This window comes from Salvelinus sp. IW2-2015, unplaced genomic scaffold (genome assembly GCF_002910315.2).
Source record: "Salvelinus sp. IW2-2015 unplaced genomic scaffold, ASM291031v2 Un_scaffold3341, whole genome shotgun sequence".
In the NCBI taxonomy this organism is placed as follows: Eukaryota; Metazoa; Chordata; class Actinopteri; order Salmoniformes; family Salmonidae; genus Salvelinus; species Salvelinus sp. IW2-2015.
The window spans coordinates 33,884-43,128 of NW_019944625.1; the positions used below are offsets into that span (position 1 = coordinate 33,884).

Consider the following 9,245-nt stretch of genomic DNA (forward strand, 5'->3'; position numbering starts at 1 on the left):
TCTGTTTTGTTCCTGTAGGAGGGTCGATGGTCTGTTTGTTCCCTGTAGGAGGGTGATGGTCTGTTTTGTCCCCTGTAGGAGGGTGATGGTCTGTTTGTTCCCTGTAGGAGGGTGATGGTCTGTTTGTTCCTTGTAGGAGGGTGATGGTCTGTTTGTTCCCTGTAGGAGGGTGATGGTCTGTTTGTTCCTGTAGGAGGGTGATGGTCTGTTTGTTCCCTGTAGAGGGGTGATGGTCTGTTTGTTCCCTGTAGGAGGGTGATTGGTCTGTTTGTTCCCTGTAGGAGGGTGATGGTTGTTTGTTCCCTGTAGGAGGGTGATGGTCTGTTTTGCCCTGTAGGAGGGTGATGGTCTGTTTGTTCCCTGTAGGAGGGTGATGGTCTGTTTGACCCTGTAGGAGGGTGATGGTCTGTTTGACCCTGAGGAGGGTGATGGTCTGTTTGCCTGTAGGAGGGTGATGGTCTGTTTTGTTCCCTGTAGCAGGGTGATGGTCTGTTTGTTCCCTGTAGCAGGGTGATGGTCTGTTTGTTCCCTGTAGCAGGGTGATGGTCTGTTTGTTCCCTGTAGCAGGGTGATGGTCTGTTTGTTACCTGTAGGAGCGTCGTGGTCTGGAGTCTCCACAGTGAGCTGTGTGTCCCGTCTGTTTGTCCCCTGTAGGAGGCCATCACAGATGGGCTGGAGATCGCTGTGTCTCCCAGGAGCCTCCACAGTGAGCTGATGTGTCCCGTCTGTTTGTCCCCTCTAGGAGGCCATCACAGATGGCTGGAGATCGCTGTGTCTCCCAGGAGCCTGCACAGTGAGCTGATGTGTCCCGTCTGTTTGTCCCCTGTAGGAGGCCATCACAGATGGGCTGGAGATCGCGGTGTCTCCCAGGAGCCTGCACAGTGAGCTGATGTGTCCCATCTGTCTGGACATGCTGAAGAACACCATGACAACCAAGGAATGTCTGCACCGCTTCTGTGCCGACTGCATCATCACCGCCCTCAGATCAGGGTATGTTCCCCTACCCTACCCTATAGTAACCTACCCTACCCTAAAGTAACCTACCCTACCCTATAGTAACCTTACCCTATAGTAACCTACCCTATAGTAACCTACCCTACCCTATAGTAAACCTACCTATAGTAACCTACCCATTCCTACCCTATAGTAACCACCTACCCTATAGTAACCTACCCTATAGTAACCTACCCTACCCTATAGTAACCTACCGCCTACCCTATAGTAACCTACCCTAATAGTAACCTACCCTATAGTAACGCTACCTACTGTTGACACACCCACCACCACATGCTACTGTTGACACACCCACCACCACATGCTACTGTTGACACACCCACCACCACATGCTACTGTTGACTACCCAGTTGTATTGTATGTATCTATGTCTACTAACCATATGAAACGTCATGATCAGCTGCTGATAAACTTAGTGGCACCGGACATCATTACCTCAGGTGACGTTCTAACCTCTGTCTGTGTTCGTTCTACCCAGCAACAAGGAATGCCCTACGTGCAGGAAGAAGCTGGTGTCTAAGCGGTCCCTGCGGCCGGACCCTAATTTTGACGCCCTCATCAGTAAGATCTACCCCAGCAGAGATGAGTACGAGGCCCACCAGGAGAGGGTTCTGGCCCGCATCTCCAAACACAACAACCAGCAGGCCCTGTCCCACAGCATCGAGGAGGGCCTCAAGATACAAGCCAAGAACAGGTACTGTACCCTGACTTCTGACCTTTAACCCTGTCCCACAGCATCGAGGAGGGCCTCAGGATACAAACCAAGAACAGGTACTGTACCCTAACCCTTAACGCTTTTTCCTGACCCTTAACCCACAGCATCGAGGAGGGCCTTGAGATACAGCCCGTGACTGTACGGCTATTCTCATTTTAATAACATTTTCCCATTTAGGTGTCTCCTCACAAAGGTCAGAACAACTTACCCTATGATTTAAAACATGTTTCTAGAACTATGGTCAAATTGAATGTTACTTTATAAAATTGAATTTAAATCTGACCTCCTCCCACCACTGGGTGTCACTGCAGGCTGCAGCGAGGGAAGAAGCACCAGCTGGAGAACGGGAGCGGGGCGGAGGACAATGGTGACTCCTCCCACTGCAGCAATGCCTCCGTCCACTCCAACCAGGTATGAGCATTCCTTCATCTGCCCCTGTCGTTCTGCCCCTGAACAAGGCAGTTAACCCACTGTTCCCCGGTAGGCCATCATTGTAAATAAGAATTTGTTCTTAACTGACTTGCCTAGTTAAATAAATTCCCATGTAGGGTTGCAGAATGCCAGTAACGTCCACAAAATTCCCAGGTTTATCAGAAATTCCCGATATCAGGAAAAAGCAGGAAATCCGGATTCCTCCAAACAGGATTTATTGAAAACCTGACTGGATTTGTACAATCATATTCCCATGTCTATCAAATACCTAAAAGCGAACAGTGAAACTGAGTTGTGCTAGCAGGCCACTGACAGAACGTGTAAGGGTAGGATGTATTACGTATGTGGCTGTATGAGACGTGTACAATGTATATGGGATGGGTAGCGTGCAGGGTATTAGTAATGTATTGTGTATATGGGATGGGTAGCGTGCAGGGTATTAGTAATGTATTGTGTATATGGGATGGTAACGTGCAGGTATTAGAATTATTGTGTATATTGGTATGTACGTGCAGGGTATTAGTAATGTATTGTGTATATGCGGATGGGTAACGTGCAGGGTATTAGTAATTATTGTGTATATGGGATGGGTAGCGTGCAGGGTATTAGTAATGTATTGTGTATATGGGATGGGTAACGTGCAGATTAGTAATGTATTGTGTATATGGGATGGGTACGTGCAGGGTATTAGTAATGTATTGTGTATATGGGATGGTAGCACGTGCAGGTATTAGTAATGTATTGTGTATATGGGATGGGTAGCGTGCAGGGTATTAGTAATGATTTGGTATATGGATGGGTACGTGCAGTATTAGTAATGTATTGTTGTATATGGATGGTAGCGTGCAGGTATTAGTAATGTATTGTGTATATGATGGGTAGCGTGCAGGGTATTAGTAATGTATTGTGTATTATGGGATGGTAGCGTGCAGGGTATTAGTAATGTATTGTGTATATGGGATGGTACGTGCAGGGTATTAGTAATGTATTGTGTAATGGGATGGGTAGCGTGCAGGGTATTAGTAATGTATTGTGTATATGGGATGGGTAACGTGCAGGTATTAGTAATTATTGTATATGGATGGGACGCAGGGTTTAGTAATGATTGTGTATATGGGATAGGGTAGCGTGCAGGGTATTAGTAATGTATTGTGTATATGGATGGGTAGCGTGCAGGGTATTAGTCATGTATTGTGTATATGGATGGGGTAGCGTGCAGGTTATAGTAATGTATTGTGTATATGGGATGGGTAGCGTGCAGGAGTAGTAATGTATTGTGTATATGGGATGGTAACTGCACGGTATTAGTAATTATGTGTGTAATGGGATGGGTAACGTGCAGGTATAGTAATGTATTGTGTATATTGATGGGTAGCGTTGCAGGTATTAGTAAGTGTATTGGTATAGGATGGGTAGCGTGCAGGTATTATGCATGTATGCATTGTAATATGGGATGGTGCGTAGCAGCGGTATTAGTTAATAATGTATTGTATTATGTTGCGTGTGATATACTTTTATTTTCCATTTCAAATCGTTTCCATGTGAAGTGGGGTTTACATGTTTTGTTGTAAAGTGGGCGTGTGTAAATGCATACAAATGTCCATTTTTGTTGAGTAAATGACACCTAGGAATATAACAGCAAGATATCCAGTCAGTGTGTCTTCCTCATTAAAGCATTCTCATCGCTTAACATTTTATGCCCTGGGTTTTGTTCAGCGTATCTTTCCCCCCCCCCTAATTAAATAATCTTTTCCATCGAAAGCAGGAGCGGGCCGCCGAGCATCAAGCGTACCAAGACCTCAGATGACTCTGGTCTGGACATGGACAAGCTACAGAGAACGGAGGAGGAGGAGACGTGGCGTGGACGGAGCCAGCGAGATAAACTGGTGTTCGTCCTCATCCTACGCTCCATGGACAAAGAGGACACCGTGCCGACCAGGTGGGATCTGAGGCTAAGTGGGTACAGGATGGGTGGACAAGGAGACACCGTGCAGACCAGGTGGGGATCTTAGGCTAAGTGGGTACCAGTGATGGGTGGACAAGGAGACACCGTGCAGACCAGGTGGGGATCTGAGGCTAATGTGGGTACAGGATGGGTGAACAAGAGGACACCGTGCAGACCAGGTGGGATCTGAGGCTAAGTGGGGTACAGGATGGGTGGACGAAGGACAACCGTGCAGAACCAGGTGGGGATCTGAGGCTATAAGGGGGTAACAGGATGGGTGGACAGGAGGACACCGGTGCAGACCAGGTGGGGATCTGAGGCTAGGGAACAGGATGGGTGGACAGAGGACACCGTGCAGACCAGGTGGGGATCTGAGGCTAAGTGGGGTACAGGCATGGGTGGACAGGAGGACACGTGCAGACAGGGTGGGATCTGAGGCTAAGTGGGTACTGATGGGTGGACAGGAGGACACCGTGCAGACCAGTGGGATCTCGAGGCTAAGTGGGTACAGGATGGCGTGACAGGAGGACACCGTGCAGACCAGTGGGGATCTGAGGCTAAGTGGGGTACAGGATGGGTGGACAAGGAGGACCACCGTGCAGACCAGGTGGGGATCGAGGCTAAGTGGGGTACAGGAATGGGTGGACAAGGAGGACACCGTGCAGACCAGGTGGGATCTGAGCTAAGGGGGTACAGGATGGTGTGACAAGGAGGACACCACGTGCAGACCAGTGGGGATCTGAGGCTAAGTGGGTACAGGATGGGTGGACAAGGAGGGACCACCGTTGCAGACCAGGTGGATCTGAGGCTAAGTGGGTACAGGATGGGTGGACAGAGGACACCGGCAGACCAGGTGGGGATCTGAGGCTGAAGTGGGGTTACAGGATGGGTGGACAGGAGGACACCGGTGCAGACCAGGTGGGGATCTGAGGCTAAGTGGGGTACAGAGAGGGTGACAGGAGGACACCGTGGACCAGGTGGGGATCTGAGGCTGAGTGGGGTACAGGATGGGTGGACAGAGGACACCGTGCAGACCAGGTGGGGGATCTGAGGCTAAGTGGGTACTGGATGGTGGACAGGACGGACACCGTGCCTAACCAGGTGGGGATCTGAGGCCTAAGTGGGGTACAGGATGGTGGACAGGAGGACACCGTGCAACCAGGTGGGGATCTGAGGCTAAGCGGGTACAGGAGGACACCCGTGCAGACCAGGTGGGATCTGAGGCTAAGTGGGTACAGGATGGGTGGACAGGAGGACACCGTTGAACCAGGTGGGGATCTGAGGCTAAGTGGGGGTACAGGATGGTGGGACAGGAGGACACCGTGCAGACAGGTGGGATCTGAGGCTAAGGGGTACAGGAGGACACCGTGCCCAGACAGGAGGATCTGAGCGAAGTGGGGTACAGGATGGTGGTTGTTCCAGTGCAGCAATCTGCACAATATTAAAGCGGTGTTATTCACATTTTTTTTGTTGGCCAAGTAGTTGTCATTGAAAAGCCAGTCTTTGAGAACGGTAGATCTGTTCTAGATCTGTCATTCTCATTGAAAAGCAGATCTGAGAAGCGTGTAGATCTGTTCTATGTGTTATAGATCTCTTCATTCTCATTGAAAGCCAGTCTAAGAGTGGTAGATCTGTTCATATGTGTTATAGATCTGTCATTCTCATTTAAAGCCAGTTCTGAGAAGTGGTAGATCTTTCTAGTGTGTTGATAGATCGTCCATTCTTCATTGAAAGCCCGTCTGAGAACAGTCGGTTAGATCTGCTTCTATGTGTTATAGATCTGTCCTTTCTCATTGAAGCCAGTCTAAGAAGTTTAGATCTGTTCTAGTGTTATAGATCTGTCATTCTCATTAAAAGCAGGCTGAGAAGTGGTAGATTGTTCTTATTTCTATGTTCCGTTAAGTTTGCGTTTGTCTTTTATTTTCGATTTTGTACACTCAGCTTCAAATGCTGAAATTACCAATAATTTTAGTTTGGAAATATTATTTCGCAGCAGTTAGATGGTACAAACTGAAATGAGATTAACTATTACAATTTTAGCACACTATAATTGGCAGAGCGGTTTCTGCATAGTGCACTTTAAATCTTTAGAATGACTGAGGTGTTGATCTTCTAATCTGATAAGCCTGTGTCTTCTAATTGCATAGCTTGTCTGCTATGCTGGCTGTCTTTAATTCTGCGTAGGCCTGTGTCTTCTAATCTGCTTAGGCCTGTGTCTTCTAATCTGCGTAGGCCTGTGTTTCTATTCTGCGTAGCATCTGTCCATTTGCTAGGCTTGTCTTTAATCTGCGTAGGCCTGTGTCTCTATCTGCTAGCCTTTCTCTATGGTCTGTGTTCTGCGTAGGCCTGTGTCTTCTAATCTGCGTAGCGACTGTGTCTTCTAATCTGCGTAGCTGTGTCTTCTAATCTGCGGTAGCCTGTCTCTTCGTCCTTCTCAATCGCGCCTTGCGCTAAGCGTGCTGTGTATTTGAATCCTGTTTGTGAAAAACAGGAGTGTACTTGGGAGTTTAGATAGTGAAGTGTTGGTGTGTATCTTTCTAACTCAGGTAATGTGTTGTGTTATTGAGTATAGCACAGAGTTCATCAAGAGGTATGCTATTGCAAGTGTGTGTGTGTGTGGTGTGGTGTGTGTGTGTGTGTGTGTGTGTTGTGTGTGATGTGTGTGTTGTGTGTGTGTGTGTGTGTGTGTGTGTGTGTGTGTGCAGTGTGTGTGTGCTGTGGTGTGTGTGTGTTGTGTGGTGGGTAGTGTTGAGTTTGTTCCCAGGTACATAAGACGTCGGGTAACGCCACAGTCGACACCTGTCTAAGTACCTGGCTGTGCGTCTGGCCCTGGAGAACTGAGGAAAACGGAGAGCCAGCCCCGTCAATGAGACGCGGCCTCCGAAAACAATACACCATTTATATCCCTACAGCCAACGGCCAGTTCACGGTAATAATACAATATATTACTACAAATACTACGACAATACACCATCTACATCCCTACAGCTCACTGCCAGTTCACTATACTAATTCTATACCATACTAATTCTATACTATACTACACCAATTCTATACTATACTAATTCTATTCTATGATAATTCTATACTACACCTATACTACACAAATGCTATACTATACTACACTTATACCACACTAATTCTACACTATACTAATTCTATACTATGCTAATACTATGCCGTACTAATTCTATACTATACTAATTCTATACTATACCAATTCTATACTATACCAATTCGACAAGATACTAATTCTACACAATACTAATTCTATATTATACTAATTCTATACTACATTTATACTATACTAATTCAATGCTATACTACACTTAGACTGTACGAATTATACACTATACTAATTCTATACTATACTAATACCGTGCTATACTAATTGTGCTCTATACTATTCTAATTCTATACCACACTATACTAATTCCATACTATACTAATACTATACAAATTCTATACTATACAAATTCTATACTGTACTATACTAATTCTATTCTATGCTAATTCTATACCACGCTTATACTACTTCTATACTACATGTATACTATACAAATTTTACACTACTAATTCTATACTACGCTAATTCTATACTTATACCATGCTAATACTATGCCATACCAATTCCATACTATACTATACTAATTCCATACTACACTAATTTTATACTATACTGATTCGATACTATACTGGTACTAATACGATACTGCCCAAATTCTACACTATACTAATTCTATACTGTGCTGATTCTATACTATACTAATACTATACTAATTCTATTCTAATTCTATACTACACCTATACTATACTAATTATATGCTATAATACACGTGTACCATACTAATTCTATACTATACTAATACCGTACTATACTAATTCTGTACTGCGCTAATTCTATACTATACTAATTCCATACTACACTATACCACTTCTATACTAATACTATACTCTGCCAATGTTATACTATATTAATTCTATGATAATTCTATACTACACGTATACTATACTAATTCTATACTATACTACACGTATACTTTACTAATTTTACACCATACGAATTCTATACTGTGCCAATTCTATACTATACTAATGCTATACTAATACTATGCCATACTGGTCCCATACTATGCTGTACTAATTCTATACTATGCCAATTCTATGCTATACTAATTCTACACCATACTATGCTAATTCTATACTAATGAGGTACTATACCAATTCTATACTATACCAATTCTATACTATAGTAATTCTATACTATGCTAATACCATACTATGCTAATTCTATACTATACGAATTCTCTTCTGATTATATTCTATACTAATTTTATACTACACAAATTCTATACCATGCCATGCTAATTCTACACTATACTAATTCTATACTATACTAATTCAATGTTATGCTAATTCTATACGATGCTAATTCTATACGATACTGATTCTATACGATACTGATTCTATACTAATTCGAAGGTCACAAGACGGACTTCAAATAAGCACACACTCCTAGTTGTCACCCAGGTGACCTTTAGCTTAGTGTTGCGTCTAATCACTGGTCACCCAGGTGACCTTTAGCCTAGTGTTGCGTCTAATCACTGGTCACCCAGGTGAGCTTGTGTATATAATGCAACTAGTGAAGTGTGGAAAGAATTTCCTCCTGAAAGACAATAAATCAGACAATGCTCTCTGTCGGTCCTCTAGGTGCTGAACGGGTCTTTCTCTCTGGAGCTTGTCAGTGAGAAGTACTGGAAGGTGAACAAGCCCATGGAGCTGCACTTCGCCCCCACCAAGGAGCACAAGTAGACCAGCTGGAGTACACCTGGGGGGTAGACCGCCTGGAGTACACCTGGGGGGTAGACCGCCTGGAGTACACCTGGGGGGTAGACCGCCTGGAGTACACCTGGGGGGGTAGACCGCCTGGAGTACACCTGGGGGGTAGACCGAATGATACCGTATTCCCTGTGTACCAGGGTGGTGTCAGGAGGGAATAGGGTTCCATTTGGATCACAGTCCTGGACGAGACCTGCCAGGAGGACACTATGGACTCACACTCTCTCCGTCTCTCCCCCTTTCTGATCTCTCTGTCTCTCCCCCTTTCTGATCTCCCCCTCTCCCTCCGTCTCTCCCCCT

At 45.3% G+C, this 9,245-nt stretch overlaps 1 pseudogene; it reads left to right on the forward strand.

The window, feature by feature from the left end:
- The window catches only part of LOC112075694 (E3 ubiquitin-protein ligase RING2-like), a 16,660-nt pseudogene extending 7,421 nt beyond the window's left edge, over nucleotides 1–9,239 (forward strand).
- Nucleotides 9,240–9,245: the final 6 nt, after the last annotated feature.